Raw genomic sequence first — 14,495 nt, 5'->3', positions numbered from 1 at the left:
AAAACGTGTGACAAAAATCAAACAAGCAAAGGTGATGGTGAAAGTCAACAAAAAGAAACAAAATCAAAGAGAAGATGGAAGAAAGAAGAGCAAAAGCCAAATACGGGAGAAGCGAGGGAAGGAAGAAAACGTCAGGACTTTTCCCTAAGAGTCATCAAAATTTTGAAACTAAAAGAAAGATTATCAGGAAACTAACATTCTAACCACAAATCCCTAAATTTTGTCCTACAATCCCCGCTACTCACAACCACCTCAGTATTTTGGCTAAATTGAAACTCCTACTGTCCACCGACCAAAAATCAACCCCATTGCTCATGAAGGGATTCGAACATGAGTCCTTCAACATCCCAACACTAAACTTGTAACACCCCTTACCCGTATTCGAGGCCTAGATAGGGTACGAAGCATTACCGATAATATATACAATTATTCAAGCAAAATCGAGCTATAATATTTCTTTCAAATCAAAAGTCATTCAAACATATGTGGACGTCCTTTGTTTGGACCTACGAGGTCTAAAACATACATCGGAAATAGTTCAGGACCCAACCAAAAACTTTAGAGAAACTTGGGAAATTTTCTTAAATATAGAGACACACGCCTGTGTGAAATGGGGACACGCCCGTGTCCACAGGTCGTGTAACTCTCTGACTATGAGTCAGCACCAAAATAAGGTCACACGGCCTTGTCACACGCCCGTGTGGCCAAGCCGTGTGGCTAAATAAATTTAAATGATTTTTCATAAAAATGGTGTAGACTTTATACGGCCAGAGCACAGCCCATGTGGTTAGGCCGTGTCTCTCACATGGCTAAGACACACGCCCGTGTGTTTACTACTGTTCATTCTGACTTATAAAATTTAAGTGCAGGAGACACACGCCCTTATCAAACTCCCATGGGGTAGACCGTGTGTCACACATGGCCTGGACACACGCCCGTGAGTCTACCAATGTGGATAATTTCAAGGCTATTTTCCAAGCCTTTTAGCCACCCTTTAAGGACTTACTTATTTGTACATGTTCTGAGCATACAACATTTCACATTTAAACTACTCCAATATCCAAATCCATGATTAAATTATGTCCCTAATGCCTCCATGCACTATTTCAATTTTTACATGCATTTTCTAATCTTTTCATACCAATTCATAACCTCTAGGTTTTTATATCCTTCTTTCCAACTTTACACATTTATAACATTATTGTGGCCATACTCATTGATCATGGGCCATTCACTAAATAAACATGCCATACCTTATATCCATCATTCACAAGCAACCACATCAATATGAACCCATTGCATGCATACATAATTAATAAGGGTTACAACCCAATATTAAAATATGAGCCATATCTCATGGCCATATACAAAATAATTCATCAACCATCATGAGCCATTACACTTGTCTAATTTAAATGACACATATAACCAAAAGATAAGTTACCCTATACATGCCATTATATCAAAATGAATAGTTATTTTATACCCAAAACGAGAGTTCCGATAGTGTGATCAAGCTTCCACCGTCCTCTAACCTTCACGAGTCCAAGAGCTCTATAAGTTAGGGAAAGTTAAAAAGAGGGTAAGCATTACATGCTTAGTAAGTTTGTATAACAGAAAGTAAACTTACCGGCCATTTTAACACATAATCACAATAAGCCATGTTATCCATCAACTATATAAAAATTTTCACTAAACACATGCACTCAATGGACAAGTTAGTCACATAAATTTTCAAGATCCATAGATGAGTTCATCACATCAAATACATATTCAAATTCGTATTTCTCATGTCATGTACAAACATTTTATCCAGTGAATCCTTGAATTCCCGATGGATATGTCATCACTTAGTATGCTCCATGTGTACTATTTTATTAACCGTCAATTCATATCCAGTAGTACCGTATCCGGTACACTCTCGAGCCACATCTCTTACAGCAGAATTACCAGTCCAGGCTAAATTCTAGATGTTCTATGTACTCTAAGGGCTTTGTCGGATTACCATTCCAGGTTAAATACTTTACATGACAAAGAATACCCTACAGAGTCTAATTTGGATTACCAATCCAGGCTAAATCCAGTAAACTAGGATTACCAGTCCAAGCTAAATCCTAATTGAAACGCATGCTCAATAGGCTCGTTTCAGGATTACCCATCCGGGTTAAATCCTTTCTATAATGAGATCAATGGATTACCCGTCTGGGCTAAATCCTTTCGCAACACATGTAGGATCCCATTTTCCATGAGAAGTGACCTATCCATTGGAATTCCATATTCAAACAGATTTTAACTCATTTTTCAATCAATTTCGAATTTATAGGCATTTTCATACAATTCATTATTTATGCATTTCACATTCAATTTGATACAAAAATTAAAGCCAACATCCTTAAACATCCAATTAGGTTACACGAACTTACCTGAATGATATCTCGGGTTTGGATTCTGACTATTCCAAAACCTTTTATTTTCAACAATCTACTTCCGGAATTGGTCTTTCCAAGTAATCAAGCTTGAAATGTTGAAAACCCTAGCTATGGAGCCCCTTAAATTTTTGGCACACCATGTAGAAGATGGGCAACATTTTTTCTTGATTTTTCCCTTTTTTATTCTTTAATTAACCAAATGACAAAAATGCCCTTGAGGCCTTTCTTTAAAATTTTACCCATGCATGCCCATTTTTGTCCAATTTTTTAGAATTTGGTCAAATTACTATTTAAGGACCTCCAATTTATAATCCAACTCAATTTCATACTAAAAGCTTCTAGAACTCAAGTTTTACATATTTTTCAATTTGGTCCCTAATGTCAAATTAAACATTTAGGCATAGAATTTCTCCATAAATTTTCTACTGAAGCATACATTCTCATTCTAGACCTCATAATAATCATGAAATAATTATTTCTATTTCAGATAAATGGTCTCAAAACCACTGTTCCGACTAGGCCCTAAACCGGGATGTTACACAACCTAACCACCAGACTAGTAGGCCCATTCTATTATATACTTAAAAAAAATTAATTAAAAGCCTACTGACCAAAGATAGGGCTTGATTTAGAAAAATACCAAAATTTAGCCAAAGTCATGGCTTGAACTTGGGTCCTCCCACACACACCCAGAACACATAACCACTGAAGCAGACAGATATTTATGAGAAATTTACAAAAGCTGAAATTAACAAATTTTGGGGCGTTACATTTGATACCTTTAACAATTAGAATTCAAATTTTATGCTTTACGCGATTTAGTCCTTTTTATCAAATGAACCACTCAAACAATAAAAATTTCTTCATGAAATTTTCACACATACATGCTATCATGTTGTAAACATTAAAATAATAACAACATAAATATTTTTACTTTGGATTTTTGGTTCCGAAACCACTGTTCCAATTTGATTAAAAACAGGCTATTACAAGTATGGTATCTAAAGAATGGGTTAACCAGGATTCTTCTGAATTGATTATTTTAGTGAAACAGAATAATGTGATATCACTGATGACTTTATTAGACAGTGGTGTGGTGTTGGAATTATAAATAGATCTGAATGCAGCCATTATGATCGAGTATCTTACAACGATCTCATTTGGGTATTCTATGGGCTCTTTTGTTCTTAATGATATATGTGATTGTTTTGTCTCCAGATGTGGTTCTTATTATGTAGAGGACTCGATGGCAAAAATCATGTGTTGTTATTTTTTTGCTTCTACTAGTTGTTGCTCTAATTTAGGTATATGAAATTTACGTTGTTTATGTCATAGCTAGTTCTAGTACATCTAAGCAATATTCTCCTTTTGGATTTTTCTTTAGGGTATCGTCAATTTCTTTAACAATCAATATGTTCTTATTATACCGCATGGTCTTCAATAGAAATAACTTGGATGTAGACAAGTGTGCCCGAAAGGTTCATAAATTTGCATATTCAGACAGAATAGAAATGGGTTTTATTCTCAATAGTTTAGTAGAGCTTTACATCTTGGCCTTTTTTATCTTAGTTTTCTTATCGTTCTTATTGTTTACTTTATCATATATAGTTCATCTGCAAAGGATATACATTGGCTTAGAGTTATTACAATTGATACGATTATAATTTTTGTTTGGATCATGTGAGCATGTTGATACAGATCTTCACTTTTAGAGGTCGTGTTGCTACACTGGTTGTTATTAGAACTATATTGGATTTTCTCTTTTGCTTCGGAGTGCACTATTGGTATTTTAGGTATTATTCTATCTATACGGTTGTAAGGTCTGTCTTATTAGATCACTTTGGTCTATTTGAGGGAAGATATTCGTGGAAGGAGCAAAATAATACTTCTAAGTCATCTGATGGTTGTGGCTCCGGTATAATTCAATGTTTTGATGTTTATTATGGGAATAGTCTTATTATGTCAACTTTTAGCTTTCAAGAAGGGATAAATTGTAGTAAAAGTGTAAACGATGGAAGATGAAGCATAACATTACACCTTAATTCTCATTACTCAGATATCTCGAATTGTGTCAACAAATCAAAATTGGATGTTATATTTCGTATGAGTTAATACAGTTTGTTATGATCTTTGATTGGTATTATGAGGGAATTATGATAGGCTATATGTCTAGATTATCTTGACGATAAGAAGAAAGAATTTATTTGAATTGTTACTATCAGGTTGATAAAATCGACTCGTTTGTTTTAGTCAAAGTGGATTATTCACTTGAAGAGCTAGTTGAGTTGTATGTATTTTGAGTTTATCTCTAGATTCAGGAACAAATTTTATGAATTCATGGGAAAGTAGATAGATAGTTAGAATAGGAAATTCAGATTTTAGAAGACATGATATAGGAATATATCAACCATATTAGAGCTAATCGGGAAATGTTATTATGGATTAAAATCATCTTGATAGTAGCAGCTATCGCACTTGTATTTAAATGATATTGTTTGAAGCTTTTCATAAAATAGAATGTACAACCCTGGTATGCTAGCCAGATAGAGCGACAATAAGTTAGTTAGGTCAAAACAACTAGAATGTTTATCAGTTGAGAGTTTGTTATGAAAATTATGAATTTTAGCTAAACACTGTGAATTATCAAATGTATTTGAAACTTGATAATTTGGATTTTTCGGTTATGTTTCGATAGGTGATTTACTAGGAATTTCTCAGTAATTGTACTACTAATGGTGAATCTATTACAGGAAAGCAACAAATTTTTTTAGTCAAGTCAAGTATCTACTTCAGCCTCAGTTAGAGAATAATTTTTTTATAGTAACATTTCATTCAAATGATCTTGATTTAAGATGGGTTGAGTGTCATGAAGTCGATGGTTGAATCGTTAATTCTTTTGAGATGTAGAGAAAAATATTCGAATATGTACACTGAATAATTCTGAGATTTTATGGGATATCTTATACGAAGTTCATACTATTACCTATTTCATCTGAATCAGTCAGCGACGAAATGTATAATGCCTTGAGACAAAAATACTGGTACTCGAGAGTAAAATGTGAAATTTTAGAGTTTATTCTGTAATATCTGTTATCTTTATAAGTCAAGGTGGAGTATTAAGTACCACTTGTAATATTAAGATATGGTATGAGTTCGGATTGGGGATGAGTTTGATGGATTTTATATATGGATTATATTTGAGGTTGAGAAAGAAAAACTTGATCTAAATAGTTGTTATTAGGTAAGAAATTTCGTGGATGAAATTTTCGTAAAGGGAGAGGAGAGTTGTAACAGCCTATTTTTCAGTGGTGTCGAAAATACTAGTTTTATGGCCACAAATACAATGAGTAAGTTCATAAATATTACTATTTTATTTATGAGTCAAATATTGTATTCAAATAAATTTTTGAATTGACAATTTATGCAATTTGAATGAATAATTAGGTCCAAGTGGTATGACCCTAAAGTCGTGTGGTTTTAAAAAATGAGGTATTAGGACCTAATTTCTATAAACTGAGCTGTAAATATTTTATTAAATATTTACAGAGTGTTATTAAGGTTGTATTAAAATTTGGTTAAGAAATTTTAATGTTTAGATAGTTAATTAATTAAATAAAAATGACTAAATTAAAAAAGGTGCAAAAGTAGATTTCTTTTAAGTAAAGGAGTCAATTCATTATGGAGTATTAATTCAATGGAATCAAATGGTAAATGTACCATATGAGAGCTTATTGGGCGGTTTGTGGTAGGTTTTGAGAGATATTTGTTTTAAAAACTATGGTTATAATAGTTATTTATTAAATAAGTTAAAAACAAATGATAATAAAATTGTTATCATCTTTAATTATCATCATCACCATCGAAAGATAAAAGAACTCCATGGATTAACATTCTTAGGATTCGCCCAAGCTTGAAAAGAATGCATGATCAATAATGAGTGGAAAATAGATGAGAAGAGAAAATTACCAAATAGCCCTTCTACTTAGTCATTGTTGCAATTTAGTTAGGTAAGTTTGTATGAACTGTAATCACTTAAATGTTGTTTAAATTGAATGATTATTTTGTTATTTTGATGCAAAAGTATCAAAGCTATGATGAATTGACGGATAATGACTCTTGGTTGAACCTTAGGAATTCTTAGGATACAAATGACATGTCATTAGGGATTTCATGTTTTGAGTGCTGGTCATGAATGTCCTACCAATTGCTGAAGTCTTGTATTTATTGCTGATTCACCACAGCTCGTGTGACCAAGCCCATTTCATAGCTCGTGTGAGTATTGATGTAAAGGAAAGCTTACGGTTATATGTACTTCATGTGAACTTTCCCGAGTATTCGATGTAATTCTAGTTGGTTCAACAGGTAAGAAAAGGAATGGAATGGTAAGTGACTTAATGGAAAGGTTCATGACTATATGGAAAGGTTGATGCTTATGTAATGTATCTTATGAAATCTATTTATGTTATAAATGAGTTGATTGTTAATGAATCTACTATGCTTGAATAGACTTATATCAAACTCATGGTATTGGAAATAGTAAGTAAGCAAATGGAATAACATGATCATATGGTAACGATGATGAATTAAATGTTATGTTTTTATATATACGGTTAATTTCATATGTATCATGAATAAGTATGTAACTTGTGAGTTTGATGTTGTTATATATACTTTTATTAAGCTGATGACATTGGTAAAGGTTTATACTTATTCTATAAAGTTTTTATTGGAATGGTATGTTAAATTTAAAGTTTATATGAGCTTACTAAACATTCATTATTTACGTAGTTATTTTTTTTGCATTACAGATTATCGGAAGCTCGATCAGTTGAAAGTTTTTCGGGGATCTATCACACTATCCAATGGATAATTCTGTAGTTTTTGAGTAATTTGGATAAGGTTTATAATGGCATGTATAGGGTGATTTATAATGGTATTATGGTGTATTTGCTAATGGTATTTTGGTATGTGTAAGCTTTGGAAAGCTATGTTGGTTTTGTACACCTTGAAACCTTACCAAGTTATATGATTTTGGTTACTTTAAAGTGCTTGTTGATATGGTTTCCTTAGCATGTTGATGACAATTTGAAAGTAGTTACCTGTGACATGTTTTAGTTCATGTTTGAACTAGGTTATTATATTTGGAAATGGCAATATTAACATATATAAGATGGTTTATAATAGTGCTTTGATGAATATGTAAATGGTAATTTGGTATGTTTGTGCCTTGATGTTTAAGTATGGTTGAAGGACTTATAATGCTTGATTAGGCAAGCTCTTTTGGTCACTTTTTGCTAATTGATGTGTATGGCATTTTGGTACAAGTTGTTGACTTGGAAATGGTCAATTATGTTGGTTTTAGGTATATAATAGAATGGAGTCTTTATGCATGGAATTAGGTAATATACATATGTTTTGGTAAATGTTGTATTGTTATAACTGTGGTGCCTTTGAATGGCATATTGGTTAGTTGATCTTGGATCTTGAAATGGTATTTTGACATATGCTTGGATGTCGTTTAGGTCCCATTTTAAGTGTGCACAAATGAGCTGAATGTTCATACATGGTTAGGTTATGAAATGGCTTGATTTTAGGTAATTTTGGGTCCACACGGCCTGAGACGCGGGTGTGTGACTCAGCCATGTAAGGCATACGGCCGGGTTACATGGTCGTGTGTCATATGATGTTTTTCTTAGGGTGCAAGTCAGAGAGTTACACGGCTTGACACACGGGTGTATAACACAGTCGTGTGACATGCCCTACTTAGAGAGTTACAGGGGTGAGGACATAGGCTAAGACACATCCATGTGTCCCTAGTTCAAAGGTTACACGGCCATGTGACCTCTATTTTACAAATTTTGTTTCTTTTTCAAAAAAAATTGAATTGTTTCAAATTGGTCCAAAATTTCTTCTAAGTTATTTTTAAGGCCTCGAAGGCTCGATTTAGCGATAGTATGCATGTGTATGAATGGTTTACGATGTGTTTAAATTATTGAATGATATAGTTTATAATTTTTTTTCATTGTACAGTAATGCTCTGTAACTCTAATCTGGCGACAAAGACGAGTTAAGGGTGTTATAGTTGTAATATCTAATTTTTTTAGTTGTTTCGAAAACAGTGGTTCCTGGACCATAATTTTGATATGAGAGGTTGTGTTTATTAATTAAGTAATGTTTATAGAGTTACATTAGGTTCGTATTAAAATTTGGTTAAGAAAATTTAACGTTTGGATCATTAATTAGTAAAAAGGATTAAATTGTAAACATTGAGAAAGTCAGTTGCTATTAATAAATTGGGTTAAATAGTGTTAGAAATTTAATTTGGTGGCCTTAAATGGTAATTAGACCATCACTGTCTTTGATGGACGGTAATGGGTATTAAGTTAGCTTAAATGAATGTTTTATTAAAGGACAAAGAGGTAAATTAATAAATAAAACTTAAGAAAAATGGTAAAATAATGCTATCATCTTCTTTAGTGCGATGTTTCGTGGAAAATTGAAGGAGGAACCACCATTTTATCAAGCTTGAGGTTCAGTTATATTCATAGCTTGCATATCAAGATTTGAATCAAAAGGACAATAATCGTAGAAAAGGAAAAATTACGAAGTAGTCCTTGTTGTGAAACCAGAAATGGATCGTGGGTAAGTTTATCGTATAAAAGAAATATATTATATAAAATTTAGTATTGATGTTGTTCTATGTTAGTTAATTTATTTTAAAGATGAAACTGAAATGGTTATCGATGTGTATGTTTAAGTATTACATTGGTTGAGAAAACGGATGAATTTACAAATGATGAAATCTTAAGGTTAACATATTGAAGTTATCAGTTATGTATAGTTATTATGGAAATGCACATAAAGTGAATGTGATAAAATCATTAAATTGCCCGGTTGAACATAGTAATCACTAGGATACGATTAGCATGCCAATAGGGTTAGTATGCGCGCTTGTAAGGGTTTGCACTTTGATGCCTCTGTATACACTTTGGTGTCTCTGATCACACTACAATGCCTTCGCTTGCACAATCGTGCCTCTTTTCTCACTTCGATGCCTCTATTATGCATCTTTGATGCTTCTGGTGTGGTATAATTACCCGTGTATCTGAACCAAGTTACTAGTTCTATGACAACCCATTTTCAGTGAAATCGGAACAATGGTTTCGAGACCACAAATTTGAGCTGAAAAGAAATTTTATTTTAATATTACTGTAAAGTCTGCATTATGATAGAAGTGTCATATGAAAATTCTGATAAGAAAATTTTACCAATTATGTGTTTAATTAGGGAAAGGACCAAATTGCATAAAATGAAAAAGTTAAATTCTAGTAGCTATAAGTATCAAATAGCTACGGAATTCAAAACTTGAGGTCCTAATATGGTAATTAGACCATTAAAGAAAAGTTAGTAGACATTTTTGATGAATCATCCATGGAAAAATTAGAAAAAGTTAAGGACTAAATTGGAAATCAAAATAATTAAAAGATGATAAATAATTAAATAGAAATATCATCTTATTTTATATCATGTTCTTCCCGAAAAAATTACATGGAAACCTAGGAAAGAGAAAACAAGCTTTCCTGGCTTAATTGGGTAAGTATTCTTGTCTCGTTTTTAGTAATTTTTATATTTTTGAGATCGAGATAGTTTAATCTATCTATTTTGGGGATTAATTTGCAAAGATATCAAAGTATAGAAATTTTTTCATGGATGAATATGCTAAAATCTAGAAATTTATGGTAGATAATGAAAGTTTGTTGATAGATAAACAACTTTTGCAAAGTGAATTTTGGATGAAATTATGATTTAGGGACTAAACTGCAAAAATGTAAAAGTTGTGGAAAATTTTTGAATTTTGTGAAATACATGTGATATAAGTGTTATATGAAATTTTTTGTTAGGCTTGGAAAGAGGATTTAATTGCATGAATTTCATTTTCCGAGCCTAGGGATGAAATTGGAATTTATGAAAAGTTTAGGGGCAAAATGGTAACTTTTTCCTGGAGTGTAAATTAAATTCAATGGGATATGAAATGTGATAAATTGATGATTAAATTCAATTATATAGATTTGGAAAGATCAAACACGGAATTGGATCGAGGAAAGCAAAAAGTGTCGGATTAGTAGAATTTCTTATACGGACGATTATCGAGGTAAGTTCGTATAACTTAATTATTTATGTTAATATCCTTGAAATTGAATGTTGTATGTATGAATTGTGTAAATGCTATTGATGTGAAATTGAATACATGATTGATAAAGCTGATAAATGTTAAGTTTCCTATGAATAATGAAATTCGACTGATATAGTATTTTCTCGTATTGATTATAGTCTTGCACATGTTGCGGACATTATAGCTCGGATGAGCATCCTGTTATATAGTTCCTGCGAACATCCTGATCGGTAGTGATTCTGCATGTGTTGCACACTACCGTAGCTCTTTGTGAGCATTCTGTTACATGATTCTATCGGTTATGATCTAGCATATATTGCAGACACAAACGTAGCTCTTCGTGAGCGTCCTAATATAGGCTCTTATGAGCTTTCTAGCATGGCTCGCTTGAACTACCTGTTACCTTATCTGGTGCTCCCTGATAATAACTCTTTGGAGTTACCTATAAAGCTCTATAAGCTCCCTGAGTAAAACTCTTATGAGTTTCTTGTTTAGCCCGGATAAGTGTCTTGCTACATGGCTCATCTGAGCATCCTGATATATGGCTCGAGAGTGTGTGCTCTGATTAAGTGCCCTAATGGATACCCCTGATTGTGAATTGACGGTTTACAATTTTGTACACCTTGTGTGTACTACATAAGTATCCATCGAAATTTCAATAATTCAACAAATAAATTTCCCAAAATGAGCATCTATGAAATTAAATAACCATATCTCGAATATTCATGAAATTTCCTGAAAATTTGTAATATGATGAGCTCATCTCTGTTTACTTGGTGAAAATGTGAATTATGTGACTAACTTGTTTGTGTGAGCATGTGTAATTAAGAAAATTTGCTAATGTGTTTGGAAGCATGATATTGTTATGCTTATTTAAATGAGTATGATTGGTAAGTTTAATTCCTATTATACAAACTTACTCAGCATTAAATGCTTACTAGGTTTTGTTTTCTTTGTTTTATAGTGCTCGAAAGCTCGTAAAGGTTGGAGATCAGTCAGAGCATCATCACACTATCCACTAGCTCATTTTGGTATAAACAGTAAACTTATTTTGATATAATGGCATGTATAGGTTAACTTGGCCAAATGATGGCTTGTAAATGAATGGTTGTAATCTAGCCATTGGTGTAGCTAGTGATGTTTGAATTAGTATATTATGAGCTTATATATATATCATATTTAACATATATGTATGTGGTTGGTTAGAATGAATTAAAGTCAAATATAAGTCTTTATTAAATGGTAGGTGTAACATCCTGATTTTCGGGTTTTTCGTGATTCTCGATATTTTGGTAAAGTTTTTAAAATTTGGTATTTGGTTTTGGAATTCATAATTTGAGTAGGTAAATGGTCTTATGGAAGGCCCATGTGTTGGCCAAAACCCGGTGGAATTTTTGAATTTTGGGCTTAAGAAGTTAGGGGCCTTGGATAGGTGGTCTTATTAAAATTTGTGGCTAAAATGTAACACAAATGAGCCTTTGGTAAAGTGGCTAAGTGATGCCACTAGGGAGCTATAAGGGTGGCGTGTAAGTGTTGGGGGAAGACCTGGGTTCGATTCCCTGGGATGGCAAAGGTAATGTTATTTTTATGCTTGTGCATGCTAGAGTTTAAAGCTGGATGGAACTCTGTGGGAGAGAGTTTGAAACCGTCAAATGCATGGATTAAGGATGGATAAGGGGAGAGATTTTAGGGATTTGATAGAAGGATAGAGCTTAGCCGAATTAGAGAGGGGATTTTGGTAGAGGGGTTTTAGTTAGGGATTTTCGGCATTAGGGTCTAGGTTGTGACGTGTTCTTCTTTTGGTGTAGTCTTTTTCTCTCTTTTCTTTTCCAGCCGAATCTACCTTCCTCCTATTCATCTTTTCTTCCTTTTTTCTTTTCCAAAACCAGCCCACTACTCCCCTTCGTTCACCTATTGATTTTCTTACCACCACTACTGCCGAAAGACCGCAAAAGCCAGAATCTGTGGAGCCTAGGTGGTGCCGATTCTTTGTTGACCAGCAACCCTCTTTCTCTTTTCACTTTTTAGTGGCCAATTCCTTTATCTTCTAGGCATAAACGGATTCAAGAGGAGAGACTGTGGTAAGTACTCAAACTCTAAACGATTCCTATGGTAACTGTTGACAAAAGCCGAAACCCCTATAGTTTAGGAGATGGCCGAATGTGGGTATAGGCTCTATTTGGTTTTTCTTAAATCTTTTTATGGTTTGTTTAGTAGAGGAGCAGCAAGGCATAGGGTCGACTTGGATTAGTTTGGATCATCAGGGTGGCTAGAGCTAGTCATCAATTTCGGCAAAGGTAAGGTTCCTAAGGCCATTATGGAGGGTGGCCGAATGTGTAAGTGTTGATATTAGATAGTTCTCAATTTGGTTCAATTATTGTGAGCTGATCTATTAACGGTTGATTATAAGAGAAACCGTGTAGCTGATCTATTAACGCTTAAAACGATAAATGCCGAAAAGTCGAAATGCCGAAATTCTGGCATTTCGAGGACTTGTGAGCAAGCGAACGCTCATTGGTTAGTTAGATTTGCTAAGTTGATGATCGGGATCATTGGAACAGGTAAGAGCACGTTTTTTGGCATGAGGTAAGTTGGGCCTCGAGGGTCTGAAGTTGGGCCCAATAGACTTTCGGGCCCATTTGGATAAAATTGGTAGAAAATGAAAACCTGTTAAATTGCACATTAAGACTGGTAACAACATTATGGAATATAGGCTAAATGGGCCTAGATGACAAATCGGCTAAGTAGGGCCCATTAGGGGTTTTTGGCCCAATAACTCGGTTGCGCTAAAAATGGGCCAGAATCGCTGTTTAGAACATATGAATTGTTAGTAACTGTTAATGAACATGGAAAACTCTAATAGTTGGTAAAATTATTAAAATTACCCTTATAGTATGAAAATGACTATTTTGCCCCTAGGTAAAAATGACCATTATACCCCTAGGGTTTAATTATGAACATGACACATGGAATTTTGATATACAATATTGATATGATATGCACATGATATGTATGGTATGCACATGATATGTATGATATGCACATGATATGTACAATATGCACATGATATGTACAATATGCACATGATGTATTCATAAATGCATTTGGTTGGGTTTTTATATGGATGGAGGAAGTGCAAAAGGGCTTATGCCCTAGTTTACCGGAAAGGGCTTATGCCCCAGTTTATTGAAAAGGGCTTATGCCCCAGTTTACCGAAAGGGCTTTTGCCCCAATTATTAAAAGAGGCTAGGCCTCCAGTTATATGATAAAGCAGCTATGCTGCCAGTGGTGTGTTGGTTGGGTGGGTTGAGTCATTCCCCACATGGTGTATTGGTTGGTACGGATGGAGAGTAGCAAATGGTGGGTCGAGTACTCTCCCCAAATGGGCTTGCATTCATTCTTTCATTGACATTACTCGTGATAATGAAATGGGCCTACGGGCCATACCGTTTACAGTAAAGGCTTCGGCCCAGTGTTATGAAATATGAAATATGAAAAGGCTTCGACCCAGTATTTGTTGAGATTGGATGTGGGCTTAGGCCCAGCAGGCTGATATTGCTTTGGGCTCTAAAAGGGGCTTGTTACACATTGAGTTTCCAAACTCACCCCCTTTTCCTTAACCTTACAGGTGAGCCTCGATTTGGAGACTTAGATCCAGAGGGGATTCAGAGTGGCCACGATGATCACCTTTGGGCTTTTGAAGAAGTGTTTGGTTTTCATTAAGTTTGCTTTATTTATTATTTATTTTTGAGTTGTAATAAGGCCATTTTGATTTGATTTTCTTTCTTTTCTAGGATTATTTTATTTTTAATAACTTTAAACTGGTTGATAATAAATGGGCTAGACTTAGGACGCGTTTTTAAAATGACACTTGTTTTCGAAACAACACAACG

The sequence above is a fragment of the Gossypium hirsutum genome, chromosome A06, assembly GCF_007990345.1.
Source record: "Gossypium hirsutum isolate 1008001.06 chromosome A06, Gossypium_hirsutum_v2.1, whole genome shotgun sequence".
NCBI lineage: Eukaryota > Viridiplantae > Streptophyta > Magnoliopsida > Malvales > Malvaceae > Gossypium > Gossypium hirsutum.
Note: the sequence above shows the minus strand (reverse complement) of the source record.